The 11,206-nt window shown below is 48.4% G+C and overlaps 1 long non-coding RNA gene across 1 annotated transcript; it reads right to left on the bottom strand.

The window, feature by feature from the left end:
* Nucleotides 1-6,827: 6,827 nt before the first annotated feature.
* Nucleotides 6,828-9,874, bottom strand: LOC142820458 (uncharacterized). The gene is made up of 4 exons (XR_012897689.1): nt 9,692-9,874; nt 8,769-8,866; nt 7,339-7,516; nt 6,828-7,037 (listed from the first exon to the last, which is right to left on the bottom strand). It is a non-coding gene; the product is annotated as an uncharacterized LOC142820458 (long non-coding RNA).
* Between the last annotated feature and the right edge of the window lie 1,332 nt (nt 9,875-11,206).

Raw genomic sequence — 11,206 nt, 5'->3', positions numbered from 1 at the left:
GTCAGGAGGCCTGGTGAAGAGGATAAAAATAAACAAAACAGAAGCGTTATGTAGTTCACAGGCTCAGGGGTACCCTAAACTGGCCAAGCCATTGCATCTAGATTAATTTAGTGTCTAATGCCCCATGAAACAAAAAACAGGACAATGTAGCACTTTAAAGACTAACAAGATGGTTTATTAGGTGATGAGCTTTTGTGGGCCAGACCCACTTCCTCAGAGTGCCTTGCATGTAGAATAGTGATAGAAATGCCCCATGCAGCGCTCTCCAGCTCCCACAGGCTGTTTACACTACAGAGTTTTTTTCAGAAAAACAGCTGTTTTTCCGAAAAAAACTTCACTTACATACCAAAGGATTGGTAACAGGGTGTTTATAAGGTAGGACCTGAGTGATATGTTGACCTGGCAATCACATTATTTCGAAAGAAAATGGAAAGAACAGAGGTGGGTTTCTGACACTGGTAAACCTCTTTCTACAAGGAAGAAGCCTTTTTCCAAAGAGCTCTTTCGGAATAAAACTTGTGTAGACAGGGAAGAGGGAGTTCTTTTGAAAGAAGAAGAAAAAGGAAAAAGCACAGGTGCCCTAGTGGCCACTCAGTCCATAGTAATCACAGCTTACATGTGAGATAGCGTCCGTTCAGTGTGGATGCTATCTTTTGAAAAAGAAGATTGCTTTTCAATGTGCTTTGGCAGTGTGGATGCTCTCTTTCAGAAGTTTTTTTGGAAGATTTCTTCTGGAAAAACTTCTTCCAAAAGAACCCTACAGTCTAGATATAGCCACACTCAGATTTATCCACAGAGACATTTCTGTTTAATGAAGACCCTGGCATCCACCCACCCAAGGGGTACGTCTAGACTACATGCCTCTGGCGACAGAGGGATGTAGATTAGGCTACCTGACATGGAAAAATGAAGCGGCGATTTAAATAATCACTGCTTTATTTAAATTTAAATGGTTGCTGTGCTGAGCCGATCAGCTGTTTGTCGGCTCAGCGCACTAGTCTGGATGCTCCGCGGTCTACATCAAAGGCATTTGTCGACCGCTTTGGTATACCTCATCCCACAAGGCATAACAGGGTGGTCAACAAATGCCCTTGATGTCAACCGTGGAGCGTCCAGACTAGTGCACTGAGCTGACAAACAGCTGATTGGCTCAGCGTGGCAGCCATTTAAATTTAAATTAAGCGGCGATTATTTAAATCGCCGCTTCATTTTCCTATGCTGGGTAGCCTAATCTACATGCCTCTGTCGCCAGAGGCATGTAGTCTAGACATACCCAAGGAGAGGGAATACAGGATAAACTAATCGCAGATTAGGTCTTCACCAATCAGGACTGGCCAAACCAAAACCATCATTGTCTTTGTCCTTGCCCCTTTCTGTTTAGCTTGCGGAGACGAAGGCTTTATAATGACATTGGGATCTTCTATATCTAGAGCATGTTTCATCTTAAAGAATCCCTAGAAGACTGTGCAGGGATGGCTTCACCCACTGCTGAAATGTGGCCACTTCTGGGGTGAAGCAAAACAGCGGTTTACCAGGACACAATGTCACCACACAACAGTGCACGGCAGGGACTGGAAAGGATAAAATATATTCAGTGTGTAAATAGGTATCCCAGATCAAACAAGTTAATCAGGGAGGTAGTTTTCCAAGGCCAGTTTTTCTTATGCGTGATGAGAAAACTTGTGGCTCTGTCTAGACCGCATTGTTTTTTCGGGATGCCGGAAGTATCCCGAAAAAGCAACTCCACGTCCAAGGAACGTGTCCGCTTTTTCAATTTTTTTTCCAAAAGAAGGGACATGCTCTTTCATCATCCCTGTAAACTTTGTTCTACGAGGAATATGGGATGGCTCGAAAGAGCACTTTTCCCCAAAAATTTGGCGCCATGCAGACATGCAAAATTTTGAAAAAGCCTTTTTTGAAATTAAATCGAAAAAAAGATATGACATTTTTCCCTATTTTAGAGTGCAGTCTAGATGCACCATCCTTGCTCCAATTTCAGCGGGGTCCTCCAAGACAAAATGCAGGATCTTTCCAGCCTGGACAGGGAAGCTAATCTCTGCCTGACTGCTCCTTACCTGCATCTGCACAGAATTTTCCCCCAGGGCAAGCCCTGCAGTCCTTGGCGCTGCTCAGCCCAGTCTGGTTACTAAAAGTGCCCTCAGGGCATGGGTCCTGCTTGGCAGCTTTGGTTCCTGAGAGGCAGTAGTACCCAGCCGGGCAATCAGCTGGCTTGATCACTCCACGTGGAAAGGTCTCCTTGTGATCTTGGATTTGGACTTCTGGGCCACAGAACCTAACAATAAAAGGCTAAGTTGGCATTAACCTGTCACAGCCCACACTTTCACCAGGACAAAGAAGAGCCATTCTCCATGCAACAGCCATAGCCTGTGACTGTAAGACAAGGCAATGGGGAATGCCCCTCGGAAAATGAATGAAGGACTTAGGACAGTGAAGCCTGTTTGGGAGAAGCTGTTATTTTGGGGACCGTTTTGCTACTCCCTGGAGACATGCCTACAGGGCGATAACTCTGTGATGAAGGGCACATGATACAGAAATTGGTATATGAGAGAGGGAGATACAAGGACAGGATGAAGGAGACCAGTCATGTATATCAAAGGGTATAACAGAGCAGCTCAAGGCAATTCAGATGTTAATTTCCAGCCCAAGAGCCAGGATACTGGAAGAGACTCACTGCAAGATTCCACTTACTTTCCTGCTGGGCACATTTTACACAGGCTTTGACCAGTCTGGTCCTGGTATTTCCCAGAGGGACAGGGTTTGGGCTCTGGGCTGCCTCTGGGGCAATAGTGGCCAACAGGACATATATAATCTAGGAATAAAAGAAGAGATCTGGTTAATGCTGAGGCTCTGCATAACTCCCGAGTGGTATCGTGTAGTTCTGTAATGGCCAGCAGTAGTAAGGGATGGTGTCAAAGGGAAAGAGCTATTAGATTTAATAAGGAGAACGTTTTATGAAGAACTAAAGAGAAACCGGGGAAAGTTAACAGCTTCATCAAACACACCCAGCCAGACTGGAGGCTACAATATCTCACTAAGGCCCAGGTCCAATGGACAGTGAAATCGTTCCACTGACTTTGCTGGGGTCTGGGTGTCCCAAATGCTCCTGAAGCCCACTCCTGACCCACAATGGGCTTCGTGAACAAGGACAAGGCAGGGATTTCCTGTTTCTTTTGTTCCAGAGCATGAACACAAAGGGATAATCTTTGCTTCCTGGTTGGGTGGGGTGAGCTCTTTGAGATAGGAGCTGTCTCTTTGCTCTGTGTTTGTCCAGAACCTAGCACACTGGGCTGCTGCTCCATGACCGGGGCTCCAACATGAGATCACAATAGAAATAATAATTAACAATGTGGGTACCACACCAACCTAATCCCAGCTCAGCAACTCAGAGTCTGGTGGCTCTCGGGCTGCATCAGAGCTGCTCAGAGCTCCCCCATTGGGCTAAGCTGGGTACAGCCCTGGCAGTGACATTCCTCACTGATACGGGCGACTTTGAAACATTTCCATTATTGCTAATGTCACTCGTTTCCCTGTGAGACAGGGGTCCAAGAACTCTCCTACCTGGGTTGGAGCCTGATACAGACCCTTCTGGGCAAAACCAGCCTTCCTTACACTGCCCCTCTGGTGCACTTTGACCCCGGTGGGAGCAGAACCATCCTGCTAAACAGGGCTGGCAATCTTGTGATGATTGGCCACCGCGATGGGCCAAAAAAGAACCTTGAAAAGAAGCACACGTAGATGGAGAGCTGAGTGCTGGGGAAGAATACATGTTTGTTCTAGGCTGCAGAGGCAGCATCGCTGTTATTGAGCTAACATTTCGGGATGGATGCTCTTCATTTAACAGCCCCAGGGTATGTCTACACTACAAAGTTAATTCGAACTAATAGACGTTAGTCTGAATTAACTTTAATAGGCGCTACGCTGGCGCTCCGCTAGTTGGAACTTAATTCAAACTAGCGGAGCGCTTAATTCGACCTAGGTAAACCTCATTCCACGAGGACTAACGCCTAGTTTGAATTAACTAGTTCGAATTAAGAGCTGTGTAGCCACTTAATTCGAACTAGTGGGAGGCTAGCCCTCCCCAGCTTTCCCTGGTGGCCACTCTGGGCACCACCAGGGAAACTCTTCTGCCCCCCTCCCGGCCCCGGAGCCCTTAAAGGGGCACGGGCTGGCTACGGTGCCCATGCCAGGTGCAAGCCTGCCAGCACCCAGCCAGCAGACCCTGCACCTGGCAGGGCTTGAGCCAGCCACCCGCTGCCACCCAGCCCTGCGCCTCTTCCCAGGACCAGGCTGGTGGCTCCCGGGAGCCTGTCCAGGTCCGCAAGAGGCGGGCGCCCGCCTGGTCTAGTGCGGACATTGTGGACCTCATCCACAGCCTCCGCACTAGGCACAGGAAAGTGGCCGGCTAGGGCAGGAGAGCTGCCAGCCTGGCCACCCAGGAGCAGGTTTGCATGAAAATCAAGGTGGTCCAGTGGGACCCCCGACCCTGAGCCCTGAGCTTAGAATGTCCATCCTGGGTCAGACCAAAGGTCCATCTAGCCCAGTAGCCTGTCTGCCGACAGCGGCCAACGCTAGGGACCCAGAAGGGGATGGACCGAAACAATGACCAAGCCATTTGTCTCGTGCCATCCCTCTCCAGCCTTCCACAAACAGAGGCCAGGGACACCATTTCTACCCCTTGGCTAATACCATTCCATGGACCCAACCTCCATGACTTTATCTCACTTCTCTGTAAACTCTGTTATAGTTCTAGCCTTTACAGCCTCCTGCAGCAAGGAGTTCCACAGGTTGACTATTTGCTTTGTGAAGAAGAACTTTCTGTTATTAGTTTGAAGCCTGCTACCCATTCATTTCATTTGGTGTCCTCTAGTCCTTCTATTATGGGAACGCATGAAGAACTTTTCTTTATGCATCCTCTCCACACCACTCGTGCTTTTATAGACCTCTATCATATTCTCCTTCAGTCTCCTCTTTTCTAAGCTGAGACGTCCCAGTCTCTTTAGCCTCTCTTCATATGGGACCTGTTCCAAACCTCTGATCATTTTAGTTGCCCTCCCCTCTCCCACCCTCTGTCTTCCCCTCTCCCACCTCCTTTTCCCAGTCTCCCCCATTTTTGTTCAATAAAGAGAGTTTCTATTTTTGAACACATGTGTCCTTTATTTTGTACATCAGGAAGGGGGGCTAGGGAAGGGTAAGTGGAAGCAGATGAGGGAGGAATGGGGTACGAACCCCCAATGGGGAGGACTGGGGTGGCTCTGCGGGCTCCTCGGGGTGGAAGTTCTCCTGAAGCCCCTTGATTAACCGCCCCTCCACATGGCAGCCTGCGGCAAGTGCAGCCGGGCTGGTGGCCGAGGGCTGTGATGTGCCCAGTGTGGGCACTGAGGGCACTCCAAGCCAGGACTGCTTTGCAAGTGGGGAACCCCTGAGAACTGTGTGTCCGGGGTGGGGGTTAGGTCCCTTTAAGCACAGCCCTCGGCTAGCCTGAGACAGCAGCTCCACGCTCTAAGTCCTAATCTGATCTCCTGCCGGCACTGCTTCCGGCCATCCTTAACCTCGGTTCAGGGTCCACTCAGTGTGGACATCCTATTCTGAATTAACAAAACGCTAATTCGAACTAGTTTTTAAGTCTAGATGTGCTAATTCGAATTAGCTTAGTTCGAATTAACTAATTCGAACTAAGTTAGTTCGAATTAGTGCTGTAGTGTAGACAGACCCCCAGAGTGAAAGCTAAGATCCCATCCCTTAAGCACTGTGGCTGCTAGCTTCATACCACACAGCAAGGGACTTTAGAGCAGGAACTCGTGTCCCACAAGATATCAGACACAGGAAAGAAAGGCACCCGGCTGCTGTCTGATTTACCTGGGGGACAAGGAGAAGGAGAGGAACTTCCTTGGGGACACACGTAGCCTTGAGGACAAATATTTCCCATTGCTCCATCTGTTGGGTTGGGAACCGTGGACCTCCCAGTGCAGTAAAAACCAGCATCACATGGACCTGATGGAGCTGCCAGCTCTGCGGATGCACAATACGAGCCTAGAAAAGGGAACAGAAGGGAGACCTTCATTCAGCGTCCAAGTCCCCGAGCTTGCGCCACCAGATCCTCAAAGCAATTGGACTGCAACACTGTCATGGCCCAGAGGCCAGGGAAGCAACGGTCACTAGGAGATCACAGCAGTGTCGCAGAGAAAGCCTGGGAGAGTCCGGGGAGTATGGCAGTATGTATGGGGGGGAAGGGTTTGTATTAAAAATGTTGATTCTCAGGCAAAAAATAACATTTTCTCCTACCTGAAGTACAGGGAATAGGAAGGGACGAGCCACTGGGACAAAACGTTCCTGCTTGGCACAATCTGAAGGAGCCGGGAGGTGAAGCTTCTGACCCTGCTAATGGAAAGGATGGGACCTGAGAGAGGCAAAGGAACACAGAGCAGCAGAACTTCTATTTCTCTGTGGGTACTTACAGCATGTGACCCTCACCACTACCGTAGGTGAGCACCATCCACATGCGTTAGATGGCTGGAGAGCCTCCTTGAGCACATCCTCCCACAATGGAAATACCCACCCAGCCTCTCCCTGGGGAAGTGATGTTCTCCTGCCAAGATCGCAGACCCATCACAAACACACATCCTCTCCACAAGCAAGGGTTCTTGTTTACTTAATGTTACTGCATGCAGCAGCATCTTTTCCCCCCTTCACTGGATCTATGGGACCTTTCCTTCAACTCTTGATGGTTGTATAGAACCACCACATCTAACACTAGTCCCAATAACATTCCACTTCTCCATTTGATGCCAGAGAGTGATTACCTGGGGATGTTGGCTCATGTGATGCTGATCCAGGTGGGCAAAACCATCCAGGCATGCAGGGTCCATCAGGACTTGTCAGGCCTGGCTTGGAGCAGAGCTTTCCAGGAGGACACACCTGGCACTTGGAGGCATCCTTCATGTTTAAATCCTTGCTGTAAGTTCCCTGTGGACAGGGGTACTGTGTGGCAAACCCTGTATTCCTTGGGCAGTAATGTCCTAGGAGAGAGATGATGGTTTTCCTCATCGCGAAGACAGGCTTGAAATGTCTCACGCTACTAGCAAGGGCGCTGGGGTGCCCTCTCCATCAGTTCTCCCAAAGGAACAGATCCCGGGATGTGTCACCCTGTGCACAGACTGATTCACCAGTACTGTTCAGGGTCTCCCACCCAGAGGGAAGCATTCCTTGAAGCCACTAGCTCTTTTCCTTTGTGAGGAGCCTTACAAGGAGCTGCCAGTGCACCGATGGCACACTTTCCCACGCTCCCTGTGAGGGACAGATAGCTGTGACCGCACTCACCTGCGGGACAGTCTGTGTAATTGGTGGCACCAGCCTTACAGTAAAAGCCCGCTGGGCAGGCCAAACACTGTGCCATGCCCCAGAGTGGGCTGTAGCTCCCTGTAGGGCACGGCTGGGCTCTGCTGCTCCCAGTTATGCAGTAGTGTCCGGGAGGACATGGCCCTCCGCTGCTTGTTGTCTGTGAAGACAAAGTGCGGTTTTTAGAAAGGATGTTCCCACTGGGGTCACTGGCCCAGATCCTCAAATGTCTTTAGTCTCCTAACTTCCACTGATTTAAATGGAAATTAAAAGACCGAATATCTGTGTGAATCTGGGCCTGTTTGCAACCTCAGAGGAAATGCATCTTGTAGCAGGAGCACACCAGATCCTAATGGGGCTGACAGCCGGAGTGATGGAGTGAAGAACAAAATGCTTTGTTCATTATTCACCTCTGTCCAAACCCTGCTGGTGTAATCCCATCATATCTCCAGAATGAGCTGGGGGGTGGTTAGGAGGCTGCCCAGGAATACTCAGGCTTGCTGTAGGAAGTGATGCTGATAATTTATCAAGTAGTCCGGCCTGTCCTTCAGAGTCAGTGTAGTGCTATGCTACTGGGGCAGGGGAAAGGTATCATGGCATGACACCAGTGTCCTGAGTCTCTGCATTCTTTAAAGTTCGCAAGGTATTTGGGGTAAGAGCCATGTTGAGAGTTTCAGCATTCTGGTCATATTCAAGTTCTGCAGACTTCTGTGATTGCAGGGAAATGGCACTGTTCTTCGCTTGCTCTCATGTTGTACAGCGTTACTGCGTGCTGGCAAGAGGGTCATGAATCCCACCCCAAAGGCTGATACATGACCTCCTGAGGTCTCTCTCAACCCTATGACTCTGTGATACATCAGCGCTGGGTGAGTAACTGCTGTGTATAGCTTGCAATAGTCTGGGATTCTTGGGGATGAAAGATACAATTTTTCTTTACCTATCTTTGTCCACTGGCCATAATAGGACAACTGGGAGTGAGGCAGCATGGATATGAAAAGGTTGTACTGTTATGGACATGCTTTATATCTAGAACAGAGAGGGGATGTTTGGTGTCTGTACACTCCTTCGGCTGTAATAAACTATGTGTGTCAAGAAAGGAAGTTATACCAACAGTTTCAGAAATCCAGAGAGAAGTTTGCCTGGGATAGAACCCTTCCCCTCAAACAATAGCTTTTGGGAATGGTACTGATGGGGGGGGGGGGAGTCATGGAGGGGTTGACACAACAAGTGTTCCAATGGCAAGAACAAATAAGGGGGAGAGAGTTTAATGTAGGAACTGCAAATATGTATGTTTGATGCCCCCTGAGGTGGTGGGACTTATATGACAGGGAGAGAAAAACTACACAGACATTTGGTTCTTTACATCCACAAACTCTGGTTTTGATCATGTTTATGCACCAGGCACAGCTCACCATGGATGGTCTAGGAGAAACAGCCCCTCTGGTGCAATAGAACCCAGCTTCACAGACACCAGCAGGAGATATGAGTCCAGTTACATTGCAGAAGTACCCTGAAAGTAAGAAAAGGGAGCATGGAGTCTGTCTGTCATTGAGCTGACAGAGAGCAGCAGGTGAAAACTGAAGAGTAAACCATAAAAAGTAAGAGGTCTGGCTACCCCCATACACATTATGGAGATGTTTCCATATGGAACAGCTTTAACATAAAATGTACCTAACGTGCCAAGAAAGACAGCACTCATTGCACCATCAATACACTCCAATCCATCCTGTAAAGGGAATGAGGAAATCGGTAGGAAGTTGCACAATGAAACAGCTGGACACACAGGGTATGTTTAAGCTAGCCCCCTACTTCGAACTAGGGAGGTTAATGTAGGCATTCGAACTTGCAAATGAAGCCCGGGATTTAAATATCCCGGGCTTCATTTGCATGTTCCTGGGCGGGCGCCATTTTTAAATCCCCTTAGTTTGAACTAACTGAGGTGTGACAGTTAATACGAACCAAGGATTTAGTTCGGATTAACTTCTGACTGCCGCGTGTAGCCATGGCAGTCAGTTCGAACTAAGGGGATTTAAAAATGGCTCCCGCCCGGGAACATACGAATTAAGCCCGGGATATTTAAATTCCGGGCGTTGCAAGTTCGAATGCCTACATTAGCCACCCTAGTTCGAACTAGGGGGCTAGTGTAGACATACCCACACTCTCCTGGGTGAGGAATAGCAAGAGACTTTATTTTCAACTTGGTCCATTTAACCTATGTATCCCTGAAATAGCAGTTATCCCCATTGCATGATTTAAAGATGCCGAGTTTCTCAGAAGACTTCACAACTTCTAGAAACAGCTTAGAATCACTTTGATCCTTCTCCCATTATTGTACCTGGGGCACACAGGAGGCAGTCTTCAATCTTAGTATTCCTGGTAGAGTTGCTATAATAACCAAGAGGGCATGGCTGTGGAAGAGCAGATCCCTTAGGGCAGTAATTTCCCACAGGACATAAGTTCCCCGTCAGGCCCTGGGTAGGTGTGGATGTGGGATTCCCTGCACTGCAGTAATACCCAGCTGAACAAGGTCCTGTGACATGCGACTGTCCTGCTAATACACAGTAATGACCTGAAAAAACAATGGAATCGGCATTAGCAAAAGGTAATAGGAGGGTATTTAAAAGAAAGGGTTGGATATTTACACAAACAAGAAATGCATAGGAGTTAAAGTGAGATAAAAACATTGCAAGGGATGTCAGCCTTCATAACTCAAGCCGTAACTTATGAGCTGTAAGTTATCAGCAGGGGAGGTCTGGCAATCAGCAGACTAACTAGACTATAAAGTCCCTTTGTCTTTTTCTAAAGTATCATGCACATATGCTGTTATGTAAATGGATTATAAAGGCAATGAAGAAGGTTTCCCTTTCATAATATAGCATTGTATACAAAGGTCTGTCCTATGGCAAAAAAGTAACGCCTTGCTCCAAAATATTTTGCATTGAGACAGGACCTCAGAGTAAATGGACCATTGGGTCTTTTCTAGGCTGGTAATTCTTAAGACTAGAGGGTCTCCATGCAGCTGAGTGTCGGCCTGTCTCAAACTTTAACCAGTGATCCAATGGCAAAGAGCTTCATAACCCATTATCACTCTCCAGAGCCCCACAAACCTCTGCCGAAGTGCAAGCCTCCCTAGCACATGTTGTTCCTATGCCATTCACGATGATGTTCACTAGGATCCTACCTGGATCACAAGGGATACAGTGAGACACATGGCTGCTGCCAGTCTGTGGGTTGTACGTCCCTCTGGGACATGGGTATTGAGTTGCTGAAGCTGTACCCGCGGGGCAGTAATGGCCAGCTGGACATTCACTCCCAGCAAGAGAAGAGGAATTCTTAGCACAAAAGAACCTGCAGCCATAAGGGGAAAGAGCAGAAGGAAGAAAGTTAAAACTCTCAGGCCAACACTCCATCGGCTCAGCAAAGTGAATGGCTTGTCTCTGTGTGCTTGTTGTACTGAATTGGATGGGCATTATATCAGGCCTGCTCATGCATATAAGGACCGTAAGGGCATAGGAGTCTTCACTCCAGTCATACCACTAGGACTGTGATTTCATCAGCTCCTAGATCGTGGTGGGCAATAAGAAAATGGCAGCCAGCCAGAGTTACTTAGTCCATGTCAGGATGCCGCTGCTTTATTCACCTGGGCTTCTGCAGGTATCGGATGACCGCAGCTCTTGTTGGCCAATGGGAGCTGCAGGAAGCTCTGCAGACCAGGACACAATTCCCCATTGCTCCCATTGGCCATGGAAGGAAATCCACAGCCAATGAGACCTGCGATGGCCCCATACCTGCAGAGGCACAGGTAAATATACAGGTGGGGGCCCACCAGGAACTAATCTGGTGGACTGGA

Source organism: Pelodiscus sinensis, chromosome 26 (assembly GCF_049634645.1).
Source record: "Pelodiscus sinensis isolate JC-2024 chromosome 26, ASM4963464v1, whole genome shotgun sequence".
In the NCBI taxonomy this organism is placed as follows: Eukaryota; Metazoa; Chordata; order Testudines; family Trionychidae; genus Pelodiscus; species Pelodiscus sinensis.
This window is presented reverse-complemented; position numbering and strand designations above follow the sequence as displayed.